Here is an 11,295-nt window from a genome sequence, read left to right on the forward strand (position 1 = left end):
TTTGAACTTTTCAGTGGTCCTGAAACGACTTATTTTCTTTTCTTGTCAACCTATGTTAAAGACAGACATTACATGCAAGGTATCACTTTGATATTTATACCATGTTTGATCGGACACTACCCCAGATTAACTTATTATACTTAATCTGGCAGATTTAGGTCACAACAAAAACATTGAAATAATAACTTGTCAAACGGTAGATAATGAGACGGGCACGTGAAGTCATGAGTTTTAGGGAAGATGAAACTCCTAAAACTAGCTTCCTTGGTCAACTACGGTTATATCTCATCATAGTACTCTGAATTAAATCTAAGTATCAGATTAGCAAAAATAATATTTATTAAAATCATTATTGTGTGCCTGAATCCTACAACTTTAAAAAACATTTCAAAATCTGATATGTATGTCGTAGAGAACTTGGATTGTCACATTCAAGGGGAAAAAAAAAAAAAAAAAAAAAAACACAGGTAATGAGGCAATATGAAAAGCAAGGGAATTTTATGCTAACTCCCTTCTATTAGATTTAACTCTCTATTATGTAAAAATCTGAAAACCTTACCCAAATGGTGCTCCTCCCAAGTCACTTGAGATGATACTGCAAAATTAAATTAAAAAATCTGCTTCAATATCATTGATCAACATCTAACAACCGAATTAAAAATAGAAATCAAACTTTAATAGTTGTGGCCCTTTGAAACAGTAAATTGTGAGCAACAATCAGGTTTCACAATGACTGAAGGTGAAATAATAACAAATATAACTGGCTATGCCTATTTACTTGTCTTAGTATAAATTTCTTTGTGGTAATTTTTCTAGCATATAAAAAGGGGCTATAAAGAAATCTGCATTACCTATTTTATTTGTCTTAAATTGAGTTCTAGGAAATATCTATAAAGAAAGGGCCAGACCAACAAATAATTAGACTAATCTAATTAGTGTGCATGCAAATTCATCTTTAAATCCTTAAAACTAGGGTTGTGGCCAATGCAGTTTGGTTTATTTGAAGATTTAGAGAGTACTTACCTATTGGTTTTGAAGTCCTTCAAAATAATGATTGAAACGACGAATCGGAACCATTGAATAAATATCAATAGTAATGAAGTGTTAACCATTTGCTCAAAACTTCTCACGATCCAGTTGTGAGAAGTAAACTTCCCCAATATCCCCAGTGTTGGCATATACCCCTTACTATATATATATAGTAATATATATATATATTGCCCAACTGTCTTTTTGACTAACAAAAAAGCACCCAAAATGCCAAAAAACACTCGACCCCCCCTTCTGGATCAGGGGAATCATTACACTGAGTCTGGCGATATGACTCAGTGAATGTTGGATGATCCTTAAAGAATGCTTGCAGCAGCCTGTCAGTTTGAATCGCATGCTCCCTAAGAGCCCGCACCTCTGATCTCACTTCATCCAGCTGACTCTTATAGTCTTCGGCATCTTTCTTATGTTGTTCAACATCGTTCTTGTATCTTTCAATCTTTGACTGGTATCATTGCATTTTAACTTGGTCATGTTGTCTACTGGACTTGGGGATGACCATCTCCCCAAGTCCTCGTGCATATCCAGGTCGATGTCCGAGGACCTCCCTAAAGACTGTCGCTGCTGCCTCACCACTTCGTTCCTCTGGTTCCAGGCCATCCAATCTACCTTGCATCTCCTTCTGCACAAATGCAAAACAACGATTATTAACAATTGTTAACAACCTTCCACTAGTAGCCAGTACTTATAGTCTTGGCTACTTGATCTATTATTATTTTTTATTTTATTAGTGGAAGGACTAGTGTACTACTCACGTAAGTATCTTCAGTAGCATCTGTCACAAACTTATTCTTTTTCTTCGACCAACGTGTCTCCTTATAGAAGTCCACCAAATTCCCATTCTCAGTGCGCTACATGTGTGACATATGGGGAATCAGAATATGTTTGAAGTTCAAAAAATTAATTTATTGTGGTTGCCATTTGCAAATTAATCTCATCGAGGTTGAAATGAGACCACTACCCAATCAATAAGGAAAAACATATCGGTTGCAAAAAAGGGAATCTAATTTCAACGGATTAGGATGCCAATATTTATTGTGGCGTATGAGTTCGGAATGCAGGCAAGTGTATTGATTTATATAGGGCGGCTTCCTCATACCTTTTGCTCAAGTATTCGGATGAATGATTTACGTCCTGATGTGTGATTAATTGCCTGCTTCTTTCGGTTCTCCTGGTTCTGAGATGACATTTTTTGCGATGCACGCACACCCAATGTTAGCAATAATATACAACCGGATTTGCCTCAACTATATTGCTCTACGACAGTGCATGGAAGGATTTATGGTAATTAATAGTTTCAGAGCATATATACCTTAAAGGCATCACTGCCCCACCTGCCACACAACTTCACCCATACAAGTGGGTCCACCATGCTTGTGCCATTAGCTAAAGCTTCTTCATGGCTTCCAAAGGATTGGTAAATCTTGTGCAAGTCATGATGGATGGAGTTGAAGCGCTTATGAAGTGCCTTTGTCACCGTCAACCGGTGGTTTTCCCTTTCCCAATCTAACACAAAGTCAGCCTACAATAATCGGCGAATTAGTATTTGTGCTACGGTTATACTATATAACACACTTCCATAGTAACATTTCACTACTAACACATAAAACTTACCCGAACACGGTCAATTAGCTCCTCTTTCATCGCTTGTGGGACATCAGTCCATCGCGCATAACTCATGTCACAATATTGTTTCACAATCCATGATACTCGTGTTGTGAACATAGGGGCATGATCACAACAAGGGGCAGTCTCACCATTGTTTATGTTTAAAAGTACTTTCCCGTTCTTTCTCACCTTCTCAAACTCAATGCATCGAGCGGGCCCACATTTTTGTTTCCTCTGTTGCTGCGTTAGTATGGGCTCCGTGGGGCAGTCTGCCTCTGTATTGCAAAATTCAGATGATTAGTGTATGTAATTATAAATTATCTAAACTCTTACAAATGAGTTTAATATGTCAATGCATTAAATATGTATATGAAAAACACCCACCAGTTCTGGGTATACTAGAGTCTTCCAATCTTGCATGTTCTCTAGTATGTGATTGTTCCCGCACCGGTGAGGGTTCTCGAATAGGCGCTGGTGTGGGAATTGGGTTGGTGGATGGTGGGGGGCTTGGGGGCTGTGTGCAATCATCCGAGGACTCTTGATTACACTCCTCAGGGCTATGATATGAGGAGAATTTTGCTCCCCGTGGTCGATTGTGGTGAGCCGAGTACGGTACATGGCGCCTTGCCCGAATACCCCGGATTCTCCCTCTGCCTCTAGAACTGGGTCCCACTCGGTCACCTGCATGTGATGGGTTGTGAGGATTGTAATAAAAATCAATCTCATTCCACAAAATAATCTGAAAGTCACAGACATGGTTCAAATAACTCCAAATATCCTACATTTTTAATTACTTTTGGCAAGAAAAACCCCTACATTATGAGCATATTATAGACAAATGAATAACTTTTCGATCAAAAGTATATACCTTGATAATTCCACGGCCTCCTCATGCCTCCAGCTTCAAGATGGGATTGCATGATAAATTGTAAAGCCAAGAAGATGACAACACAGTTTTGTTTTCTTGTAACCTGACCAAGAATAATATGATACACATTATAAGTCAAACAAGTTTATTAGGTATTAAATATAAGAAAACATAAATGTTATCTTCAACATATTAGTTCATTCCTAGAATTCAAACATCCAATACTTGATGGTTTTAAGCAAGTAAAGCAGAAATTGGTATTTCATACAAAATAATATTGTGCTGTCTGTGTACTAGCACCAATTTGGAATAGGTAAATGAATGTACCAACCTCAACTCATGTGAAGTTTCTAGCTTTTGATTATAAATCTGACATAGACTCTTCGTCTGTTGATAGGTCATCCTCATCTGAATATTCCCCCTCACTATCCGCATTTCCAGAACTAGAAGTAAGCATGTCATCATTAATAAACCCGGATGAAGAGTTGCATTGACCATCACTAGCCATGACTTCTCGTGCATCAATATGGCTAGGTGGTATATCAAGCCTATCAAGTGGAGTTGACACTGGATTTTCATCATCACTCTGCACTGGTTCATAATAATGTGATGACTCATTTTCTTGATCGGCCTCATTAATACTTGAATCGCCATCATTAATATCTTCTATAGTAGTTGACACTGACGGAATGTTGTATACATTCTTATTTGTATAGTTCTGCACAACACCCCAATTCCCTTTCGCCCTTAAATCTCTTATGTAGAAACATTGATCTGCCTGACTCGCCAATACGAATGGTTCATCCTTATACTAAGTCCTGTTCATGTTGACACTAATCATATGGTCATCCACCTGCACCCCTCGTTTTTTATCACCAACGTCAAACCAATCACATTGAAATAGGTACACCCGACGCCACTCCATGTAGCGTAACTCTATGATATTATTAATAACACCGTAAAAGTTGGCATTATTTGTATCCTCGTCCCCAGTCACCAACACCCCAGAATTTTGTCTACGACGGTGAAGTTCACACTGCTTCGTATGAAACCTTTTTCCATTTATTATACTTGCAGCATATGATGCAACCCAACGATCAGGCCCGCAAGCTAATGCATAAAGATCATCATTCACATCATGTGGATTCTTGATACGATGTTCCTGGATCTATACCAAAGTTGTTGAAAATTCACAATGTGATTAATTGTCATTGTTAAAAAACATATCGAGGAAACATGTTTGTTTTCAGTACGTAGATAAGGTTGGAAAATAACTTACACGGTGCTTGAACCAAGTTGGAAAGTCAGTTTGATGCATGCGATCGATGCAATTTGGGTGTTGCACCTTACATTTTGTCGTAGTGTTCCCTACATATGGAGCACAGAATCGCAAAGCAAAATATTTGATGTTATGGGCATTGCATGTATAAAATTTATGGAGAAATAGAAGTAGATGATCAAGGAAATTAGTTCATTCTTACTGTATATAGGGTACAATCTCCGGGTAATTGTTGAGCACATACCAGATGGCTGCCTTTAAGAGTTTGTCTTCTAATTGCACATTAGAAGCTATACCCAAGGGACAGACCTTTTGGTTGAAAATTTTGAATCCATCTATAGTTTCCTCTTCGTCAGCATCAATGTTTCGGTCTGCTCGATTGAACCTCGTCTCAACATCTTGGAGGTACATGGAGCAAAATGTCAGGCATTCAGTGTGAATGTAGGCCTCAGCTATTGAACCTTCAGGTCGGGCTTTATTCTTAACATACCGCTTGAATTTTCAGAGATATCTCTCAAATGGGTACATCCACCTATATTGTACTGGACCCCCAAGTATGGCCTCACGGGGCAAATGAACAGCTAGGTAGACCATGACATCGAAAAATGATGGAGGGAATATCATCTCCAGTTTGCATAGAATGGTTACGATATCAGTTTGGAGTTGTGATAAGCGATTGACATCCAGTGTTCGAGTGCACAACTCCTTGAAGAAAGTGTTAAGTTCAATCAAAGCCAAGGCAATGTCATTTCTTAAAAACCCCCAAACAGCAATTGGGAGTAGTCTATGAAGGAAAACGTGACAGTCGTGGCTTTTCATCCCACTGATTTTGCCATCACGTAAAGAAACACAGTTCGAGATATTAGAAGAGAACCCATCTGGGAATTTGATATTGGACAGCCACTCACAAAATTTATTCCTTTCATCTCTGTGTAATGTGTACAGTGCATGTGGCATTGTTACATGATCACCTTCACGCCTCAAATGTAATTCTTTTCTATAGCCTAAAATCTCAAGGTCACGTCTTGAATTGATATTATCCTTAGTTTTTCCTGGAGTGTTCATTAAAGTGAATAAGATGCTTTCGGCAATATTTTTCTCTATATGCATAACATCTAAATTATGCCGAAGTCGAAGTGTTGACCAATAAGGTAACGTGAAGAATATGCTAGACTTTGCCCATTAAGCTCTTCAGCAGTACGTTTTCTCTTCCTATGAGATTTGCCAAATTGAATATCCCCAATCATCTGCAATTGACCTAGAATATCGTATCCTCCTATATCCCTTGGTGGCATACGATGATCTTCCTTGCCATTAAACAACCCTTTCCTCCTTCTCCACATGTGATCTAGCGGTAAGAAACTGCGGTGTCCCATATAACAATGTTTTCGGCCGTATTTCAACCAATTGGAGTCTGTGTCAACATTACAAGACGGACAAGCTAATTTTCCCTTTGTTGACCAGCCAGAGAGATTCCCGTAGGCAGGGAAGTCATTTATTGTCCACAACAATGCAGCATGCAACATAAATGTCTCCTTAGTTGCTGCATCATATGTAGGGACCCCATATTCCCAAAGTTCAAGTAGTTCATTGATCAACGGCTACAAGTAAACATTGATCTCATTCCCTGGTGACTTTGGACCAGGAATAATCAAAGATGTCATAAAGAATTGATCTTTCATGCATGACCACGGCGGCAAGTTATATGGGATAAGGATCACTGGCCAAATGCTATGAGGTTTAGCCAAGTTGTTGAAGGGAGTGAAGCCGTCACAGGCCAAACCGAGCTGAACATTGCGTGAATCCGCAGCGAACCAACTATGATGTTCATCAAATTTCTGCCAACACTCAGAGTCAGCCGGATGTCTCAGGATGATATCATCTTTCGGCTGTTGATCTTAATGCCATCTCATATCACCTGCTATCTTCGTAGACATAAAGAGACGCTGCAATCTCGGTTTCAATGGGAAATGGTACAACACTTTTTGAGGTATAACTCGTGAGCCGTGTGTATTTGGCTTCCACCTCGAAGCCTTACATAGAGGGCATTCATTAAGAGAGGCATTTTCCATCCAGAATAAGATGCAGTCGTTGGGACATGCATGGATTTTGTGATAATTGAAACCCAACCCACGCGCCAAAGACTTTGACTCCTCATATGATTGTGGCAAGAGTGCATCAGGGAAGGCAGACCGCAACAGATCAAGTAGTATGTTAAATGACTTAATTGACCATCCACCGATTGATTTGATGTGTAATAACTTGACAATGAATGACAACTTCGTAAATTTTGTACACCCCTCGAAAAGAGGACGTCGGGCATCCTCCAGTAGCTTGTCAAAAGTAGTTGCTGGTGAATCTTCAGGTATTGGTGGCCTATTTGGCGTAGCAGTGTTGTGTTGGGGCACATCAATAAAGGTTCCCGTTCGGATGTCATCCAACATATGCTGCATATCATCTATGTAATCATCTTCTGGTATAACCTCATCACTAATATCATCATCACTGACGTACGAGGTTGTCTCCTGCTCCCCATGAAATATCCACTGCGTGTAATTTGGATTGATCCATTTGATAAACAAATGGGTTTCCACCTCAAATATAGGCAGCCACAGATTGTTAAGGCATGTACGACATGGACACCGAATTCGATCCCGTCCACTTGCATGATTTCGTGCTTGTGTGAGGAAATTTTTAACACCCTCGGCATATGCAGGTAATAAGAGTCTATCAGGCTCGTTCATCCAACTTCTGTCCATCTAAAGAAAAATATGGTGGGAAAGAGATTTAGATAAACAAAACTCTGTCAACATAGATAGTTGATGAAGGCTGAAAACTATATTGAGGAAGTCTCATAAAGGCACAAGGCATAAAAACATGAGATTTTCCATATAGGACTAGCAAGTGTTTGCGAATTGAGTTCGGGTTATACTAGAGAGGTGGGCATGTTACAGAAGTTATATCCATGAGTCCACTAAGAGGTGCATGGATTGAGTGATGTTGCGCAATCATGATGGTTTCATCGAATATAGTCATGGCTCAGACCTTGATAAATATTTCACTTCCATACTAGATTTATTACCAGGGGATACTAGGGATAACATCTCTTCATTTATAGTCATGTATGGTTCAAGGATAATTGATTGTCTAAACAGAAATGAACCAGATGACAATACTAGGGCAATTGGATAGCTAAATTTGAAACGTCTCCTTAGTTTATGATCTTGATTGTAATCACAGGTCAAGAATGGTATTGGATAAGGTCAGTTAAAAGGTGTGAATAACGCTGATGCTACGTAGTCTGTAGTTGTATATATAGGGGTTTTTATAAAGTGGCAAGGTGAAAGGTGATTTATATAGTATATACACTATGCTGGTCAACCCTTGAGCTATGTAGCCAACACTACTGTGTCTACACAAAATAATTCATCATAGATAATAAGATAACACATTAACAAATGACAATTTAGATCAGGCCATGAAGTAAGATTTCAAATCACATGTCAATACTAAGAAAATACATGTGGGAATGTGATAATACTAACTATCTGAAGAGTATTACATGTCCACCACCCTCATTAGGAATATACCGATATAGGCATTGTATAACTAACTATATATATATGTATATGTATAGTCATGCATACCCTGGAAATTTAATAGAAATATCATAAGTAATGAGTAAAACTGAGAAACAGGTTGTAAATGAGAAGTATACAACGTAACGAGGAAGCATGGTTCTATTTATTTCACAAAGCCATAAAACATCCATATATGAAATGAGAGTTCGTGGGAACGAAAGTAAAACGAGGAAGTGCAGCTGCAGATGCAGATGCTGTGGTTACCTTCAATAACCAGTAGACTATGTCTAGTTTCGGCTCACTCCTGGCTGGGCAGGCTCAACAAATGACAATAGTCACAAAGGCTATTGTGAATACCTTTTAGCGTCAAAAGAAACTCGACGTCCAGTTGCAATCTACAAGGGAAAATCCATGTAATTTTCAGTTTCAGAAATAATAACAGAATATATTTATCACGAAATCAGGGTAAAAAAAATACACTAGAAAACTATAGACAAGATTTTTGTTATCACAATATGGACTACATAAGCCAAGTTGGGAAAATCATCTGCTTATAAATTTCCTGGCCTACTCTTCACTTGGGGAAAATAAACAACGAAGCACAACCTCAACCCAGGAACTTTGTGTCCATACATTCAGCATAAATTGCCAAATGTACATTTGGCAATTTATCCCCCCCAACATGTCAGCTTTTTATTGGAGTTTATATTAAGCCTACCCGGCCTCCACCATATTAAAAATCTTAAAATTTAGAAGAAGAAGTATAGAACAGTGATTGGTGGCTGGCAGCCACCTTCGGCGCTGGATATATGCATAATTCATGTCCCCCAAAAAAATTATTTTCTGGGTTTACTTTTATTGCATACATCAAACAAGGAAAAAAGACAAGCTAGAATCTCTCAAGATTACATAAATCTCAAGAAGTTTTCACACATGTACACAGACACACACACACACACGCACACACACACACACACACACACACACACACACACACACACATATATATATATATATATATATATATCCAAAGAAGACTTTATATCCAAAGAAGACTTATATACATTGATTTAAAGAGATTTAGTCCGGTCTGGAGGTGTCAATCGATTCCGGACAAATCTAGAATATGCATGATTCAGGCATAATACGACACCACTGCAAAAGAGCGGAATTTGGCAGTTTCGATATAAAAGATTGCGGAATCCTATAGTGAAGTGTAACGTCTAAGGCAAGTTATATTATAGTATGGATAGAGTTTCTTCCAAACGCGGTTTGAGGAAGTTTCCTACAGCTAGGCTATCATTAAATTTGTCATAGGTCCCTTAAACATATGAGAAACAAATGTTTTTTTTATTATTATTTTTAATGATATGGCATTCCAGGCATATCCGTGAAGATTTTTAAATTAACATGTCATTATTACATGTGCAACATGTAGATATATACTTGTCATTTTTATATATAGAAGGGATATTGGTGAGATTTTCATCCTACTAAGTTTGGAGGAAAACTCTCTATACCCTTTTAATATATCTTTCTTTCTTGTTTTTTTTTAAAGCTAGCCTGTCTTTTATTTTTCTTTGGATTTTTCCAATTATACAATTTGTCACTTTCCCTTTTAGGAGGAAATTCAATATAAACAAAAAGAAAAAGTATGAAACATATGTTATTTTATTTCTAAGCCAATTTGTGGAAATTACGTTGTAGTCAAAATGATAATAATAGAAAAATAAATATATGGCATGCATCCTCCTACAACTTTTTTGTATTTTTGTATCATTGTATATGATCATAGAGAAACATGAAAATTACAAATTCGGGGTTTAAAGCATGAAGCTATAGCAATATCCTAAATATACGAATTAATTAATAAAAAGGATTAAGAACATGCAAATTACTATTCACTAATATGGAGATTTTATTTGTTATATTTATAATTGATCTTGAATTATTTCTAACATTTCCTACACTTTTTATTATGCTTTATACATGTTTATAACTCCATATTTCATATCATGGTAAAGGAAATGAGGATGTAGAATTAATGGCATGATTGTTGTCCAGTGATCTTCCTTCTTACTATATACATTCCAAATAAATGAAGAAAAGGGTGATACAGAATTTTATAATGATTGGAAATTAATTAGAAATGAAGGGGAACAAGTAAGCTTCTATTAAGCAGAAAATTTAACCATTAATATCTGTCTGATAGTTTATTAGGAACTTGTTCCAAAATATTAAATGAGGAGCTAAAGCTTGAAGATGGTGTGTTTCATTTCCCTTGTTTACAAGTGGATTTTCGTAAGAGCTAAGTCAATGTATCCTTCATAAATATTAAAATTTGGACATTCTAAAAGATTTTCATCCAATCAAAAGGCAAGGACACCAAGACACCAAATGATGAACAAGCAGCCATGTTAAATGACTGCAAAAAGGGGGGGGGGGATAATCCCACGAAATCTGAACGGCAATAATAAGAAACGCGTAACGGCCTCATTTTGAACCAAAACAAAGGCTGGTCAATAACATCACACAAAATTTTTAATGTTGCGATTCAGCATCCAATGCCATGAAAAACATGAACATCTCTTGCTGTGCTTGATGCCAGTCCAAAAACTGCCTACATCGGCAATATGGTTCAAAATGTAAAGCCATACAGTTATTTTAAGTATAATATCGGGTTCCATACAGTTCACTTAGACCCTTCCCGTGTACACCAGAAAGTAGTACCCATATCTACAGGCAAAAGAACTCTGAACATAGGTGAAGCTAATGCTTTAGTGCGTTTTTACCACCCTCCTTCCCCTTGCTGATTAGTTTCTTCAATCTCAGTGCCTATGGTTAATTAGTCCTAGCTTGACCACTGGTTCCCGCCAGAGGCTTCTGTTGATCCTACATTGTTTCCCTTG

This window comes from Carya illinoinensis, chromosome 10 (genome assembly GCF_018687715.1).
Source record: "Carya illinoinensis cultivar Pawnee chromosome 10, C.illinoinensisPawnee_v1, whole genome shotgun sequence".
In the NCBI taxonomy this organism is placed as follows: Eukaryota; Viridiplantae; Streptophyta; class Magnoliopsida; order Fagales; family Juglandaceae; genus Carya; species Carya illinoinensis.